Raw genomic sequence first — 18179 nt, forward strand, 5'->3', positions numbered from 1 at the left:
CGGTGGTGATGCCATCCAACCATCTCATCCTCTGTCACCCCCTTCTCCTCCCGCCTTCAGTCTTTCTCAGAATCGAGGTCTTTTCCAATGAGTCAGTTCTTCACATCAAGTGGCCAAAGTATGGAGCTTCAGCTTCAGCATCAGTCTTTCCAATGAATATTCAGGACTGATTTCCTTTAGGACAGACTGGTTGGACCTCCTTGCAGTCCAAGGGACACTCAAGAGTCTACTTCAGCACCACAGTTCAAAAGCATCAATTCTTTGGCGCTCAGCTTTCCTGATAGTCCAGCTTTCATATCCATACATGCTTTTTAATATGCTGTCTAGGTTGGTCATAACTTTTCTTCCAAGGAACAAGCATCTTTTAATTTCATGGCTGCAGTCACCATCTGTAGTGATTTTGGAGCCCCCCAAAATAAAGCTGCCCCAAAATGAGCACTGTTTCCACTGATTTCCCATCTATTTACTGTGAAATGATGGGACCAGATGCCATGATCTTAGTTTTCTGAATGTTGACTTTTAAGCCAACTTTTTCACTCTCCTCTTTCACTTTCATCAAGAGGCTTTTTAGTTCTTCACTTTCTGCCATAAAGGTGGTGTCATCTGCATATCTGAGGTTATTGATATTTCTCCTGGCAATCTTGATTCCAGCTTGTGCTTCATTCGGTCCATCATTTCTCATGATGTATTCTGCATATAAGTTAAATAAGCAGGGTGACAATATACAACCTTTACATACTCCTTTCTGGATTTGGAACCAGTCTGTTTTTCCATGTCCAGTTCTCACTGTTGCTTCTTGACCTGCATACAGATTTCTCCGGAGGCGGGTCAGGTGGTCTGGTATTTCCATCTTTTTAAGAATTTTCCACAGCTTGTTGTGATCCACACAGTCAAAGACTTTGGCATAGTCAATAAAGCAGAAGTAGATGTTTTTCTGGAACTCTCGCTTTTTCGGTGATCCAACGGATGTTGGCCATTTGTCGCTAGAGCGATTTTGAGGAGGCCAAGGGCAAACGAGAAGCCACAGCAAGACAGTAGGAGGGGCGAAATCATGTTTAGAATCAAACCCCATACCCTCCAGAGACACCGAGAGGGCTCAAACATACCTTAACACTCTTACGTTCAAGATAAACTAATTATGTTCCTAATTCTGGAATTCTTCCCCAGAGGAGCTGCAGCTTAGTTTTATGTTTGTTTTTAATTAAAATTTCTAAGGAAGGCCCAAATATTCTATACAGAGCCTTTTTAATATTTGAAATCATTTTTAATAACTTCAGAGTATGTGATATATTCCAGATGTTGTTCTCATTTTACATGTATTATCTCATTATTGTGTTGAGTCACTAAATCACATCCGACTCTTTCGCTATCCCCAAGGACTGTAGCCCACCAGACTCCTCTGTCCATGGAATTTCCCAGGCAAGAATAGTGGAGCGGGTTGCCATTTACTTCTCCAGGGCATCTTGCTGCACCCAGGGATGGAACCCATGTTTCTTGCATTGTAGGCAGATTCTTTACCACTGAGCCACCAGTACATCCTAGTATCTGTTTAACTTGTAACAAAAATTCTATAAGATGTTTGTTATTACTTTTATCTTAGGAGGAAACTGGTGCAAGAAGAGATTGAGTAACTTGTCCAGGATCACACACTTAGTAACTAGGGAAGCTGAAATATGAACAGTCATACCAGAGCCTGTGCTTGCTAGGATTGTATTATATGGCTACATCAATAGTAGTGATGGTGTTGTAGTAAAATATTGAATTCTGATCTCCGCATTGTGTATAGGAAGGTCTCAGTAAGTGTTGAATTGAACTCTGTAGCTTTTTCTTTAAAGATACATTGACCCAAGCAAAGTGCTCATTTTATTCATTGTTTCATTTACTCAACAGATGTTTGTTGAACACTTCCAACTCACCAGACAGTAGGCTGAATGTTAGGAATTTAAAGGTGGGAAAGACTCAGTTCTGTTCCTCTGAGGCTTCACAGCACCAGGTGTCACATGGTGTGACAAAGGTAGAAGTTACATGAATTAGTCTGGGAACAGGAAGAGGGCGCACTTATTTGAGAAAGGGTCAGAAATGACTCTGTACAACGTGGGACTTGAGGTGAAGCTTGAAGATTAGAAGGAAGGAGTTGAAGATGGGGTTGGAATGGAGGATGGGAAATAGGTCAGAGATTTTCTAATGTGATTTCAACTCATGAATTTTATCTTGTAGGAAATGGGAACCCATTCATAGAATAGTTCAGTTATCCCCAAACTTAAAATCTTTAAAAGTATGATTTTGTTTTAGTTTTAAATACAGAGAGTGGAAAAGCAGGAAGCCTGGAAACCAAGATAAAGAATAAGAAGGAGCAGCCAGCAAATTAGGGAAATGAACAAAAATAGATCATGACAATCAAGGGAGAATTTCAATTAAAAGTTTGTTGAGAACAATGTCAAATATTCTGAAAAATACTGGATGAGATAGCACCAAAGATTATTGGATAAGGTTTACACGACAATTACTATCTTCTAGGTGCTGTTTTAAGCACTTTATAGTATTAGCTCCAGAGAAGGCAATGGCACCCCACTCCAGTACTCTTGCCTGGAAAATCCCATGGACAGAGGAGTCTGGTGGGCTGCAGTCCAAGGGGTCGCCGAGAGTCGGACACGACCAAGTGACTTCCTACTTTCACTTTCCACTTTCATGCATTGGAGAAGGAAATGGCAACCCACTCCAGTGTTCTTGCCTGGAGAATCCCAGGGACGGGGGAGCCTGGTGGACTGCTGTCTATGGGGTCGCACAGAGTTGGACACGACTGAAGCGACTTAGCAGCAGCAGCAGCAGTATTAGCTCACTTAATCATCCAACAACCCTATGTGTTTTAGTCCTGAAAATAAGCCCCTGTTATAAATGAGGAAGATGAGGTACAAAATTTGGGCAAAACCATGCAGTTGATAAGAAGTAGAATGGGGATTCAAATTCTGGGGTTTCTGGCTTCTAAGTCCGTGCTTGTTACCACTACTCTATTCTATCTCTCTAAAGCGGCTCTGTGGAGTTTAGGAAAAAAGAGGTTTTCATCTTTAGTAAGGGAAGCTTCTGTGGAGTGTGGTGGAAAGGGAAGTAGAGAATACAGGCAGTATCATCATCTTTTGAAACATCTTTCAGAAGCTTTGCTATGAAGATGAACAAAGACCATCTCTAGCATAGAACATAGGACTTAAACATCAGGCAGGGCCTGAGGCTTCAGGATACAGGAGATTTTAATATGTTGTTAAAGGAAAAAAGTCAGTAGAGAGGTTGAGGATTCAGGAAAAGGGTATTTGATGTAGAGAGGCCACTTAGGAGACAGGAAAACCTGTCGACTGCAGTACAAAGAGGAATTCCTCACTGCAGTACAAAGAGGAATTAGACTTGAACAGAAGGTATCAGAGATCAAAGCAGAGAAATGTATCTGTATCACTTTGGTCTTGTTCAGAAATGATTAAATCCAAATTAAAAACCAGTAACCTGACCTGCCTCCTGAGAAATCTATATGCAAGTCAAGAAGCAACAGTGAGAACTGGATGTGGAACAACAGACTGGTTCCAAATAAGAAAAGGAGTACCTCAAGGCTGTATAGTGCCACCCTGCTTATGTAACTTACATGCAGAGTACATCATGAGAAATGATGGACTGGATGAAGCACAAGCTGGAATCAAGATTGCCAGGAGAAATATCAATAACCTTAGATATGCAGATGACACCACCTTTATGGCAGAAAGTGAAGAAGAACTAAAAAGCCTCTTGATGAAAGTGAAAGAGGAGAGTGAAAAAGTTGGCTTAAAAGTCAACATTCAGAAAACTAAGATCATGGCATCTGATCCCATCACTTCATGGCAAATAGATGGGGGAAAAGTGGAAACTGTGAGAGACTTTATTTTGGGGGGCTCCAAAATCACTACAGATGGTGACTGCAGCCATGAAATTAAAAGATGCTTGCTCCTTGGAAGAAAAGTTATGAACAACCTAGACAGCATATTAAAAAGCAGAGACATTACTTTGCCCACAAAGGTCCATCTAGTGAAAACTATGGTTTTTCCAGTAGTCATGTATGGATGTGAGAGTTGGACTATAAAGAAAGCTGAGTGCTGAAGAATTAATGCTTTTGAATTGTGGTGTTGGGGAAGACTCTTGAGAGTCCCTTGGACAGCAAGGAGGTCCAACCAGTCAATCCTAATGGAAATCAGTCCTGAATATTCCCCGGAAGGACTGATGCTGAAGCTGAAGCATCATACTTTGGCCACCTGATGTGAAGAACTGACTCATTGGAAAAGACCTTGATTCTGGGAAACATTGAAGGTGGGAGGAGAAGGGGACAACAGAGGATGAGATGGTTGGATGGCATCACTGACTCGATGGACATGAGTTTGAGCAAGCTCCAGGAGTTGGTGATGGACAGGGAAGCCTGGTGTGCTGCAGTCCATGGGGTCGCAAAGAGTTGGACACAACTGAGCAACTGAACTGACTGACCTAATGTATTTTTAGAAAATAAATCACCATGTTTATGCTTCAACAATGTTAATAGGATAGCATTGCTGTTTTTTACCTCCTGATTTCCTAGGGTATCTCAGATTTTTCCACTGTAGTATAACCAAACAAGAGGAGAATGAACAAATGCCTCAAAATGGCTTCTCACAGTTGTAAAACTCATTTGGGTGTCTCATGTATCATTAAAATTTATGCAGTTTGCAGTCTACCCTACGATCTATTTGGGCACTGGAAATAGGAAATTTTTTTAAAAATTGGTTCCTATCGTTAATAAATCATAGTTGAAAATGAAATAGATATTTGTTTAGTTCATGAAAAATCTGTGAGACAAATTACTAATTTCCTCCCCCACATTCATGGTACTAACACCAGTCAATGGTGACTTTTCTTTTCCACTTTACAAAACTTAAGCTCAGGTATCTTACAATACCCACTGTCTGTCAGTCAATCAAGATGGATTTTGCTTTGCTATCCCTGTGCGTGAGACAGTCAGTTCAGTCACTCAGTCATGTCCGACTCTTGGCGACCTCATGGGCTGCAGCACACCAGGCTTCCCTATCCATCACCAACTCCCGGAGCTTGCTCAAACTCATGTCCATCGAGTCAGTGATGCCATCCAACCATCTCAGCCTCTGTCATCCCCTTCTCTTCCCACCTTCGATCTTTCCCAGCATCAGGGTCTTTTCCAACAAGTCAGTTCCTCACATTAGGTGGCCAAAGTATTGGAGTTTCAGCTTCAGCATCAGTCCTTCCGGGGAATATTCAGGACTGATTTCCTTTAGGACTGACTGGTTTGATCTCCTTAAGGACCTTGAAATTTTCTGAAGTTCAGGCTGCTCAGAAGAGTAAATAAAGTAGGGGTGGTAGTCTGAAAAGCTAGAGGAAAAAACATGAGCATGAAGGTGGGGAATTAGCTCAAGTGGTAGAGCGCTCGCTTAGCATGTGAGAGGTAGTGGGATCGATGCCCACATTCTCCAGTTTTGGCTCCTTCAACTAAGGAGCTCCAGCTGACAACCACAAATCTTGCAACATATACAAATAAAAGAGAAAAGTAGACACACTTTTCACTCTCCTTGGGCAAGGATAAGACTGGTTCTACTGTCCTTTTGGTATGTGTATCTACTCAGTGCAGTCAGCCAGTTGTGTCCAACTCTTTGTGACCCCATGGACTGCAGCACGCCAGGCTTCCCCGTCCATCACCAACTCCTGGAGCTTGCTCAAACTCATGTCCATCGAGTCAGTGATGCCATCCAACCATCTCAGCCTCTGTCATCCCCTTCTCTTCCCACCTTCGATCTTTCCCAGAATCAGGGTCTTTTCCAACGAGTCAGTTCCTCACATTAGGTGGCCAAAGTATTGGAGTTTCAGCTTCAGCATCAGTCCTTCCAATGAATATTCAGGACTGATTTCCTTTAGGACTGACTGGTTTGATCTCCTTAAGGACCTTGAAATTTTCTGAAGTTCAGGCTGCTCAGAAGAGTAAATAAAGTAGGGGTGGTAGTCTGAAAAGCTAGAGGAAAAAGCATGAGCATGAAGGTGGGGAATTAGCTCAAGTGGTAGAGCGCTCGCTTAGCATGTGAGAGGTAGTGGGATCGATGCCCACATTCTCCAGTTTTGGCTCCTTCAACTAAGGAGCTCCAGCTGACAACCACAAACCTTGCAACCTATACAAAGAAATAAGAAAAGTAGACACACTTGCACTCTCCTCGGGGCAAGGACAAGACTGGTTCTACTGCCCCTTTGGTATGTGTATCTACTCAATTCAGTCACTCAGTTGTGTCTGACTCTTTGTGACCCCATGGACTGCAGCACGCCAGGCTTCCCTGTCCATCCCCAACTCCCAGAGCTTACTCAAACTCATGTCCATTGAGTCGGTGATGCTGTCCAACCTACGCATCCTCTGTCATCCCCTTCTCCTGCCTTCAATCTTTCCCAGCATCAGGGTCCTTTCTAATGCATCAGCTCTCCGCATCAGATGTCCAAAGTATTGGAGCTTCAGCTTCAGCATCAGTCCTTCCAATGAATATTCGGGACTGATTTCCTTTAGGATTGATGATAAATTTAACTCAATAGGACATGAACTAGAAAAAATATCTGTACAAAGTTCCATAAGAATGTTGAACGAAGTGGGTTATTCTGTCTAAAGGGATCAGAAGAGACTTGACAAAAAGAGATAGCAGTCTATGGCTGTTAGGATCACTTTGTTCCACAAAATATTTGGGAAGCCAAGTTTCTTCCAGTTCACTGTCCACTATTCTTTCTGCAGGCTGAGGAATAATATCTTTAGGTTAATAAAAAGCTTTTGTGCTCTTGTTGATGTTTGTTGATGTGTTTAAGACAAGAGAAGCCTTCAAAATAAATATAGAAGAACTTTTGGAAGTGGGGATAAGAGAAAAAAAAAGAAAAATCAAGTAAAACATGGTCCAGAAGTATTAATAACTTGAGGCTCACTCAATTGTTTTATAAATTAATACATGGCTCTTCTTTTGGAGGACAATTACATATTAGCGTAACATTAGCCTACTCAATAATCTAGGTACACAAATGAGATACTGCCGGGGTCCAGCCCCGGCTGATCCAGGGAGTTCGAAGCGGGGACGGCGTTGGCGAGGATCAGGATACAATAGCTTCAATTAGATATTAATTAGAGATGTAAAGAGTAATAGAATGAAGATAGCTCAGTAGGAAAATTCAGTGGAGAAAAGAGGCTGAGTAGCTTGGTTTACGCGGGAGACCAATAAACCTTCAAGACAAGAAGCTTGCACCACTTATGTAGGCCGCAGGCGTCCTTCCATTCTCCTGAAGGAGAGGAGACACTGAGGCCTCCCCAGTCGGATCTTAGAAGCCCAGCCATAATTAGTAAGCATGGCGGGTTCCGCACTCCAGATGGAGACTCAGCCAGAGTTTGAGAGAGAAAGCAACATGGGGAGACCAGTATTTCGAGGAACTGATCCCAATTCTTTATTTTCCATGGTCTACTTTTATACACTGAGATGTTATGCAAAAGTCACGCGGGGTCAGCAGTCCTGACTTTTATCAAAGTCAGGTGCTTCATACAAATGTATACAGAGGTCTTAGGGGTGTTACATCATCTTCTGGCCAGGGGGCCTGCTGACAATTTATGACCCTCTCCTTGTGACAGTGGTCAGTCAACCAGGACACTTATTTCTCCAGGGGTGATGATTCTTAAAACAGACGCCACCCAAATAAAGTTACATTCCTATAGGGTGAGGGTGTAGTGGGTTTTAATTAAGGAAAGAATTTACTTAGCCTAAGGTCTAACTTGATTAATATCAAAGGTTAATACTTATTTCTTCTATATATTCATTAATGTGTGTAAGGGCAGGGGATGTGGAGACTTAGCAACAAACATTGGCTCAACAAATGAAAAACCCTTCACCAATACAATTTCTAATCAGCCCATTATACTTATACTAATGGTTTTCTAACTTTTCTAAGGAACCTGTTTTTAGAAGGTTTAAAGCATCTCATGCCTCTCACGGTTGGGAGGCTGTGAGCAATCACATGTGGCCAGACAAGCCTGTCAGGCAGGCTAGAGAACCTTCAGAGGAGTTTGTAGGTTAAAACACTCTTGTCACACCCAGGAGTTTTTATTAACTGGAGCGCTAAGTTAACTCCATCTCCGAAAGAGGTGGTGGGGGACAGCCCCCCGTAAAGTCAGAGGTGTAGGTGAGAGCACAAAGTAGTAAAGTAGTCAGGCTCTGGTTATGGGGATAGATGCTCGAGGATTTCCAGGGGGACTCCTGAGGCTCGATTCCGCCTTTGCGTATGTTGAGCCTCCTTCCTCATGACCTTTGCCACAGGCGGAGTGTCTCACTCTGGCCCCCAACAAGATACAGTTTCAATTTACTCATTCAGTTAGTCATAAATGTGAGCATATATGTGGGCTAAGTCACTTCAGTCATGTTTGACTCTTTGTGATGCTATGGACTGTGTCCCGCCAGGCTTCTCTCTCCATGGGATTCTCCAGGCAAGAATACTGGCATGGGTAATCATTCCCTTCTCCAGGGGATCTTCCACACCCAGGGATCAAAACCACGTGTCCTGCATTGGTAGGTGGATTATTTACCATGGAGCCACCTGGGAAGCCCCTCAGTTAATATATATCAGACACTAACTGAGAGGCTATACATGTAAGGGACATCATACCCCGAAGTTGCTTTGAATGAAGGAATGGCAGTTCTCAAGACAGAGATGACTGTAGACTCCTTTGTATTCCCTGAAAGAGGTGTGAATCAGTTCTTTATGGTCCCTGTAACAAAGCCACTGGGCTTCTCTGGTGGCTCAGTGGTGAAGAATTCACCTGCCAATGCAAGAGACAGGGGTTTGATCCCTGGGTATGGAAGATCCCCTGGAGAAGAAAATGGCAACCCACTCCAGTATTCTTGCCTGGAAAAATCTCATACACAGAGGAGCCTGGTGGGCTACAGTCCATGGGGTTGCAAAAGAACTAGACATGACTTAGTGACTAAATGACAACAATAAATAAATTACCACATACTTTGCCAACAAAGGTCCATCTAGTCAAAGCTATGGTTTTTCCAGTAGTCACGTATGGATGTGAGAGTTGGACTATAAAGAAAGCTGAGTGCCGAAGAATTGATGCTTTTGAACTGTGTTGGAGAAGACTCTTGAGAGTCCCTTGGACTTCAAGGAGGTCCAACCAGTCAATCCTAAAGAAAATCAGTCCTGAATATTCATTGGAAGGACTGATGCTGAAGCTGAAACTCCAATACTTTGGCCACCTAATGTGTGGAACTGACTCACTGGAAAAGACCCTGATTCTGGGAAAGATTGAAGGCGAGAGGAGAAGGGGACAACAGAGGCTGAGATGGTTGGATGGCATCACTGACTCGATGGACATGAGTTTGAGTAAGCTCTGGGAGTTGGTGACGGAGGGGGAAGCCTGGCATGTTGCAATCCATGGGGTCGCAGAGTCGGACACAAATGAGCGACTGAACTGAACTGAACTAGTGGATTAAACAATACAAATTTATTGTTTTTCAGTTCTGTAGTTCAGAAGTCTAATTCAGGGCACACTGGGTTAAAATCAAGGTGTTGGCACAGCTGTGTTCCTTTCTAAAGAATTTTCTTTCTCACTCTTTTCAGCTTCTAGGCTTCCTGCAGCTTTTGGCTCATAGACTTCTTCCTCCATCTCCAAAGCCTGCAATGAAGGACCATTTTCTTCTCATGTCACATGTCTCCAAGCCTTATGTCATTGCATAACTAAGACTATAGCTGGAAACTTTCTCTACTCTTAAGGACTCATAGGATAATATTGGGCTCACCAGTGTATTTCCTCATCTCAAGGTTGTAACCTTGATCACATCCACACAGTCCTTTTTGCCATCGAGGTAATAAACTCACAGGTTCTCCTTGTACTGATTGCTGATGTCAGGGGAGGACTCTGATTGCTTGGAGAGAAACAAAGATCATCATTATTGCCAATCACCAGAAATAGAAGTCCAGTCTGCTCACTGCACCTTGGTATCAGAGTCACCAAGGAAAACACAACAGCACAATCAAGCACAGGATAGAACAAAACTTTACTTCTATAGCGAAGAGACAGAGCAAAGTCAGCTTTAGTATGTCTGTCAGCTCCCCATGTCTAGCAGGTCCCCACAGCAGCTATGCACACCCCTTTCATGCCACAGTAGGACCACAACCCCTTCCCTGTGGAGTCTGAAATGCTGGAAGCTGTGAGCAGGCCTGAGGGTCACTGATGAACATGTAAGCTTAACAAAAGAATACACATTAACTATGAAACAGGGAAATAGATTCCCACATAGGGCTATAAGCCTGACATAGGCTATGTGGGCTCTTTATCTCAGGACAGGATGTGTTTCAGGCAGAAGGCCCGTTTTTATCTGATCAAGTAGGGACTAAAAGACTGTACAGGAGACTGCCTTTCTCATCAGCACCCACCCCCCCCCACCCCATTCTACTGAAACAATAGATAAAGCATGTCTAATCTGGTAGGACCCTTGTAGCTGTTGTTTAGACACGAAGTATTGTCCAACTCTTTTGTGGCCCCATGGACTATAGCCCACCAGGCTCCTATGTCCATGGGATTTCCCAGGCAAGAATACTTCAGTGAGTAGCCATTTCCTTATACAGAAGATCTTCTCGAACCAGAGATTGAATCTGCATCTCCTGCACTGGCAGGCAGGTTCTTTGCCTGAGCCACTAGGGAAGCCAGGTAGGAACCTAGTCTACCTCAAGTTTGGAAGGTAGTCTACCTCATAAGTTGGGTCCAGTAGGTTCCCTGAACAATCTGGCAGTTCACTGGCAGAGACTTTCTGTCGTTTTGAGGGAGCACATTACCAGGATCACCAAGAGAAATAGACCCAGGATTATGGCCAGTCCTCCCTGGAGCCTGTTCCTCAACTATGAACCCCAACTGTCAGGGCTGAGGCAGTTAATAAGGCCAAAGAATGACATGGTGTTTGGGTATGACATCTAAAGCTCAAACCAAAACAGCAAAAGTAAACCATACAGAATTCGAACCTGCCACTTCACACAACCATAAGAATATTCCATGAGATAAATGTCTATATTTGGGGAAAAAAGAGTTAGAGCAAGGTTGAAGATAAGGTTCATTTCCTACGTGAGGCCACTGCTTCAAGATTGGGAAAGCTCTGTTTTATCTAGTACATAGAGAAAACACAGAGGAATAAAATGAGGAAACGGGGAATATGTTCTAAAGGAGAAAACAAGATAAAACCTCTGGGGGTGGAGGGTTGTAATAGTAAAATGGAGGTAAGTACTTTACTTGATTAAGAGTTTAAAGCAATGGGTCGTAAAAATGGTCACCAAACTTGGGAGAATGGATGAGCACAATGAAAACCTCAACAAAGAGAAAATATAAGAAAGTACCAAACAGAAGTCACAGAGCTGAGGAAAACAAATTCGAAGTGAAAAAGGCACTAGAGGCTTCCGTAGCGGTTTCTTTTCCCGGAGCGGATAGTCTCTTGCTCTCTCTTGTGTTTATCGATGGTATTGCAGGTTCTGTGGTGCGGCCTCAAGCTGTCAAACTCTCCTTTGTTCTCAGGAGCCCCCAGGCATCCAAAGTATGAGAGTTTGGTATGAGCGCTTCTAGTCAAGTTAGAAAGAAACCAGTCCCTTGGGCAGACTCCCCCTAACCCTTGAAAACCCAGAATATTTGGCATATGTTCCATTCTTCCCTTTCTGTCCGAAGACAGAAACAATAAATTGGTCATTTTCTCCTCATCTCTCTGAGTTGTGTCAACTTGGAGGAAAATCTGTAGTGGGTGGAATGCCTTGGTTTTATTTATCCATTTCAATGCAGCTGTTTCTGGCTCTGCATTACTTGGGGGTACTGCAACTTCCTAACTGGTTTCTGGAGAGCTCATAAAAGCTTTTTGGACCATATACTCATGTTAAATTGGTGTCTCTGTCAGGGAACAAGGTCTGTGGCTTTCTATTTTGCCATCTTGCTGATGGTCATCCCTTCTCAGCAGTATAATTTAAAGTTCTAGAATTTATACATATTCATTTTAGGAGGCTGCCCCTAATGGTAATAAAATATGGTGAGGTTTTGTTACTATCTTCTATATGGATTTAATTTTAAGCAATAAGTTAATGCTGTATTTAATATTAAAACATTTCCAACACTTGGCTAGGCCTCCATCAATTTCTTTCTACTGATTATCAGGGATGGTCATCTGACTGAACACTGGCTTGTTTAGTGACAATTGTGATAATTTCTATCTACAGGAGAGGATGTTGGGTAGGGGACCCATGATTTAAAAAATAAATGCATAAATACATGAGAATTTTTCACCTATAAATTCAAGATTTATAGAAAAGATTCAGGAAGTCCAATTCACCAAAAGCTGGGACTATAAAAAGAAATCCATAGCCAGTTACATCACAGTGAAACTGTAAAAGAAGAGGAGAAAAAGGAGAGGAAGAAGAGGGGCAAGAGTACCAAAATGACACTAGAGACTGACAACAATTCTCAAAAAATAGAGGAGAGATTGCCTGCAAAGGTGACACTGTTAGCTAGAAAATAGCTCAAGGTAATTTTCAAATTGAAGAAATAAAATAACTCTTCAACTAAAATTACACTTAGTGACTCTATTTTTGAAGAATGATAGTGATATAAAGATAGCATGAGACAAAAGAAAATTTGAGAGTTTATCCCACAGAGACCCTCAATAAAGGAAATCTCAAGAATATACTATAAAAGGAAGGAAATTTTCATAGATATATTCCTCAGTAAATATTTTCAAAGACACTGCTCTAGACTTTTTGGACAAATTAGTAGACAAAAAAGACGAAGAATTTGCATTCTATTAGACTTACAGTGCAAATCATGGTGAGAAAATGCATAGACAAAAACATGGGTAAATCCAAACACACATTAACTTTTTGAAAAATAACCCCAAATCGTACTTTGGAAAATATGGTAGAACTAAAATATTGGGCCAAAAAATTACATACATGTTTCAAGGTATGAAAATTTTCTATACATTCACCCAACTACTATTCGGTGAGAGTATTATTTCAGAGACAAGACTCTGGATGGTGAAAATGTGACTGTTCACTCTGAGGGACCGCTGATTCAGATGAACAGAAAACAAGAACAGCCAAGAGGGCAAGCACTGGCTTAGATAATTTCTTTATAGCCTAGCCAACAACTTAATTTCAGAGCCTTCTTAGCGCAGTGGGCAGCGCGTCAGTCTCATAATCTGAAGGTCCTGAGTTCGAGCCTCAGAGAGGGCACGGTTTTTTTCTTTTGTTTGCTTTTCCTTAGGCGCGTTCATTTTCCTTGAGTTTGTTTTTGCATTCATTTACCTCTGGCATGCAGTTTGCTCTGCTGTGAAGTATCAAGACGTGAGACTGTGTCCGAGTTTTCTCACGATAACCGTTCCGGGTCCCCAATTTAGACGAGCACTCCAGCAATGTTTCTCCGTAAGTTCTAGAGATGCTCCGCCTTGACAGCAGTGACACTTGAGTCTTCAGATTAGTACCGAAAAACCAAGGAGGGCATAAAACTTCTAGTGCTGAAATAACCACGAGCTCAAAATAGACTGTTGCGGCGAGCTGTACTTCACTAACTTCACTGACTAGTGCCTGCAGGGTCTATGCCGGCATTCTCCGCCTGCGCATCTCCTTGAGCTCTTGGTCGGTAACCGCAACTTCCCAGTTGACTACAGCTCAATACAGACGTAGAAAACATTGACTTTGAGGGGGTGGGGGTGGGGGGGGAGCAGGAAGAGTCTTTAATTTTTTTTTTTTTTATGAGCCCGAAGAAGACAGAGAAATAGTAGACATTGAAATATTGGACGTGTGATAAATCGGATCTTTCTGATTCCCCCCCCCCCCCCCCCCCCCCGCCCTGTATGGTTTCAGACATGTCAGAGCTGGAGATGTCTTAACTGATAAGCCAACTTTGTAGCCAGTGGAGGAAAACAGGGGAAGGGAGATGAGGGGTCTCGAGCAGGCCAAGATGCTCAAAGAGGAAGAAAATCTGTGCGAGGATGAGCTGGTCATTTTCCATCTAAGCAATTCGATTATTGGTTGTTGTTCAGGATCAGAGCCACTTATTCACAGCTCGCGGGTGCATCCAGAAGCTAACTAATAACTTCACGTATTTGCTTCCCATAGGGTCTTTCCCCATATTTTTTGGTTACTTGGGGCACTCGGTTTCTGCCCCTGACAAGAAAGTTGGGGACTTATTGACCCTGCCCTGCCCTGCGCTTCTCAGGATTGGGCCGCCTTGCGGCCAAGTGCATGAAGAAACGGAGGGGAAAAAAGAGCAACTGGGCATATCCCTTGAGATGACCCAGCTATTCTGTAGCAGAACACGTCATACGTTGGTAGTAGATGTACTAACCAGTAGAGCCCTCGCTATCCTGTCTTGTCCTTTCCCTAAGAGTCTAAAGTATCTAATTTCTTTCTAGAGATTGGAAGATCAGAGCGCCTCAGCTGAGAGTAAAACTGGAGGATGTGGGCATCGATCCCACTACCTCTCGCATGCTAAGCGAGCGCTCTACCATTTGAGCTAATCCCCCACCGTTAGGTCTTATGTTTCGCTTCTCCCCCCACCCTGCAGTTTATCAACATACCCTCTCCATTTTTCCTTCTCTTGGGTGGTCCAAACTTCAGGAAATGTCAAGCCCATTAATGGGAATCAGAATTTGGGCTAAGGATACATCGTCTCAGAGATGCCCCGAGGGAAGAGCGCAATTGGTACCTACTTCTCTGCCAGGAAAGGAGAAAGTAGCCATAGGAAAAGTTTGGCACTCCAAAGGTTCCCGATTCTGATTTTCTGGGACAGAAGAGAACACGTCCCAGTTGGAAGGAGTCATCCAGAACAGACGAGACTATCTCAGGATGATTATCTGTTTCTTAAAAAGAGGACCCAAACAACAAAAAGAAGTGGGTTGATAACTCGTTCCTTGTAGGGGAGGCAGTGAATTGATTTTCCCCCGGATGACTGAAGGTAAAAAAGTAGCCATTGTTTCCGCTCGGTTTCGAACCGAGGACCTCTCGCGTGTTAGGCGAGCGTGATGACCACTACACTACGGAAACTTACACCATTTCTCCTTTTTGAGATACTCAGTTCTTGCTGAGGTGGATCATGAATGGTTTCATATCTGCATCATATAAGAGAATAGCCAAACCAAAACAAACAAAAAACCCTGTTACAAATAAGAACTATCAAAAATAAGTAGTGAGATCCTATGAAAGAGAGAAAAAAAAAATACAGACATTGAGGTGTGAGGATAAAGAATCAACAGCATGGAAGGAACAGTCAAGATGGTAGGAATTCCTGTGTTCAGAAATATACCTGTGTAGTAGGAGTGGAGTGAGAGAGTGTGTGAGTGTGTGTGTGTGCGTGTGTAAAATAGACATGGAGAGAAACAGTGATTGAAAAAGCCTGGACACATGAAGATACACTGGGGAAAAAATTGGGGAGACTTAAAAACCCTTGAAAAACATGCAGGCACATGACTTTAAAATAAAAATATTTTATGAAACTTTTTTATTTTGAATGCCAAATAGGTAGGAAATGGAGAAAATAGAATTAGAGAGAAATAAAAAGAAGTTGTACGATCTTAAAGGATTGAGGTTTATTCTTTAAACTCTGAGATTAATAATAGCATGAGTCTTTCTGTACCTGCGGCCCAGTACACTAGCTGGCTTGGAATACATCCTCCATAAACACAGAATGGACAAAGGCATAGGTGCATGAGAAGAAAAAGATTCTGGAGAGCTGTGCGGGAAGGAGCTACGGTATTTAAGCACATATCAAGATACTGGATGTAGAGATTTGAAGAAAAGAGTCAAAGGCATGTAGAATACTTGAATCTGGGTGGTAAACACAAGTGATTGTGAATTAATATCTGATGCATGGAAGATTAAATCTTCTCATTTATAATAATAGTGAATTAATGAATGAATTGGTCTGGAGGAAAAGACTAAGTGCAGGGTTAAAGGAAAAGGCTACATTTTAATACAGGAAAAAAGAAAAATCAGCTTTGTGCTTCTGGTTTTTCTCCGTAGAGCCATGCGAACTGAAGAAAAAGATGGTTCAACTATTCTAAGCTTCAATTTTCTCTGTAAAATGGGAATAATGATATTTGGATGAACTGCAAAGCTAAATCAAACAACTTGCCTAAGATTAATAAACATGTAGTATCATTTTTAGCACCCAGTGCTGAAAAAAGGATTTTTTTCCATTCCTTTTAATTCTTTTGTATTCGGTACTCCAAGTCCCCAGTGGTGGTCATCCATCTTTCAAAGGGTCAGAGAGGCAGCAAATAGAAAGAGGTAACTAGCATGGTGCTTTCTGCAGCCTGAAGGTGCCTCCCTTCCTTGAACCCTTAAGGGGAAGCAACAGCAAGGTCAAATCTGCAGGAAGGAAGCTCTGGACAACATAACCTTCAGAAATCCATCTCTGAGTATCATTTTGGTAACGTATATAAGGAGTAAAACAGAGTATCATTTCTCTTTCACATTTTAAAGGAAAATCAACTGGGCAAAGTTGGAATCCCACAATCACATATGTCCCCATATTGTCTCTGGTCCCCAAAGAATAAAGTGGTTTCAAGATATTTGATTATCCTGAAAAGGCTACTACACTGTCTACACTGTCAGCATGTCAGAAGTGACCTCTGTCTCCGCTTTCTCCCTCCAGCCTCCAAGCTCACAGAATGTCAGAGATAAAGTGTAAGAACCCTCAAAAACCACATTAGTCAAATCTTCAAGCTCCCTGCATCCTGCCACTCTAAAAGAAGCAAAAGATGGAGGGATGTCGCTCCACAAGGAAGGAAATTTGGAGATCTTATTCACTCTTGATTCACTGCACCCAGAATAGTTGTGTAAACAAGAATTATTTGTTTTATGATAAAAAGAATAAATGATTTTACATCTTCCATTCCTTAATTGCCATTGGGAGTGTCTGACTCTTTGCGACGCCATGGACTGCAGCACCCCAGGCTTCCCTGTCCTTCACTAACTCCCAGAGTTATTTTATGTTGATTTTTTGTTTGTTCCTTTCGGTTTGGTTTTGGTGTAGCCTGTATACGTTTTCTTTTTAGCAGAGTAACATTAGGCTAGTTCGATTGTGGAGGGGAAAAAAAAAAAAGCTGCCCTCTCTGAGGCTCGAACTCAGGACCTTCAGATTATGAGACTGACGCGCTGCCTACTGCGCTAAGAAGGCAGACAAGGTGAAGTTTTCACATTCTAATTAAAATATGAAATAATATTTTTCAGGCACATCTATCAGTTTCCAGGTTTTAAAAAAATGTAGCCAATGCTCCTTGAAAACCATTCCATATAAGACAATGCTGCACCCGGCGGATTCTACGCTCTGAAATGATGGCGTCCACACCTTTACGGTATACATCCACCAGTTGGACACTCTGGCCAGCAAGACCAGGAACAATCCTGTCTTTTGCGGCTCTTTTCCTCTCTTGTGTTCCAATGATTGGCCTCTTGTCTCCCTCAGAGATCTCACTCTTGCTGCTTCTGCTGCTGCTAAGTCGCTTCCTTCAGTCGTGTCCGAGTCTGTGTGACCCCAGAGACGGCAGCCCACGAGGCTCCCCCGTCTCTGGAATTCTCCAGGCAGGAACACTGGAGCGGGTCTCACTCTTGCACTTTCTTTATATTCAAAAGAAATTTAGAAGATACCCAGTTAATATTAATTCACTGACTGAGTGAATGAATACTCCTCAAATTTATCTACACTCCATATGTCGTTGTCTCACTCTACATCTCCACTTGCATGAACACGACAGGAGATGTTCTCTCTACAAAAAACACAGACTGGAAAAAAAAAAAAAAACAAAAAAACAAAAAAAAACTACAGACAGAACTTAGCAAAAAAACCTCCCTGTTTTTCTTCAGCCTATCGGGCTATTAATTAGACTAAGAGATTTATGAAGATTATTTCATATATTCCAATTGAATTTTGACAACTAGGTGTCATAATTTGCATTTTCCATATATGTTGGCAACTCAGAGAAGTAATGTGTCTGCTAAGCCGTAAAGTCTGAATTGAGAAGCAGATTATCTAATTCCAAATTATGTTATTTTTTTCTGCTGCAGCTGATAATCTCACTGTACATTCTTCTCCACAATAGCTCGTTAATACACACTCTAATTCCCAGTCT

General features: G+C 42.3%; 6 non-coding genes across 6 annotated transcripts; 3 read left to right on the forward strand and 3 right to left on the reverse strand.

Moving 5' to 3' along the window:
• The first annotated feature begins 5416 nt into the window (after window positions 1-5416).
• Window positions 5417-5489, forward strand: TRNAA-AGC. The gene has a single exon. It is a non-coding gene; the product is annotated as a tRNA-Ala (tRNA).
• Window positions 5490-6050: 561 nt separating this feature from the next.
• Window positions 6051-6123, forward strand: TRNAA-AGC. Its single transcript has one exon. It is a non-coding gene; the product is annotated as a tRNA-Ala (tRNA).
• A 7085-nt stretch (window positions 6124-13208) lies between these two features.
• TRNAM-CAU lies at window positions 13209-13281 on the forward strand. Its single transcript has one exon. It is a non-coding gene; the product is annotated as a tRNA-Met (tRNA).
• A 1219-nt stretch (window positions 13282-14500) lies between these two features.
• Window positions 14501-14573, reverse strand: TRNAA-AGC. The gene has a single exon. It is a non-coding gene; the product is annotated as a tRNA-Ala (tRNA).
• A 447-nt stretch (window positions 14574-15020) lies between these two features.
• On the reverse strand, window positions 15021-15093 carry TRNAV-AAC. Its single transcript has one exon. It is a non-coding gene; the product is annotated as a tRNA-Val (tRNA).
• Window positions 15094-17154: 2061 nt separating this feature from the next.
• Window positions 17155-17227, reverse strand: TRNAM-CAU. The gene has a single exon. It is a non-coding gene; the product is annotated as a tRNA-Met (tRNA).
• Between the last annotated feature and the right edge of the window lie 952 nt (window positions 17228-18179).

The sequence above is a fragment of the Bubalus bubalis genome, chromosome 2 (genome assembly GCF_019923935.1).
Source record: "Bubalus bubalis isolate 160015118507 breed Murrah chromosome 2, NDDB_SH_1, whole genome shotgun sequence".
In the NCBI taxonomy this organism is placed as follows: Eukaryota; Metazoa; Chordata; class Mammalia; order Artiodactyla; family Bovidae; genus Bubalus; species Bubalus bubalis.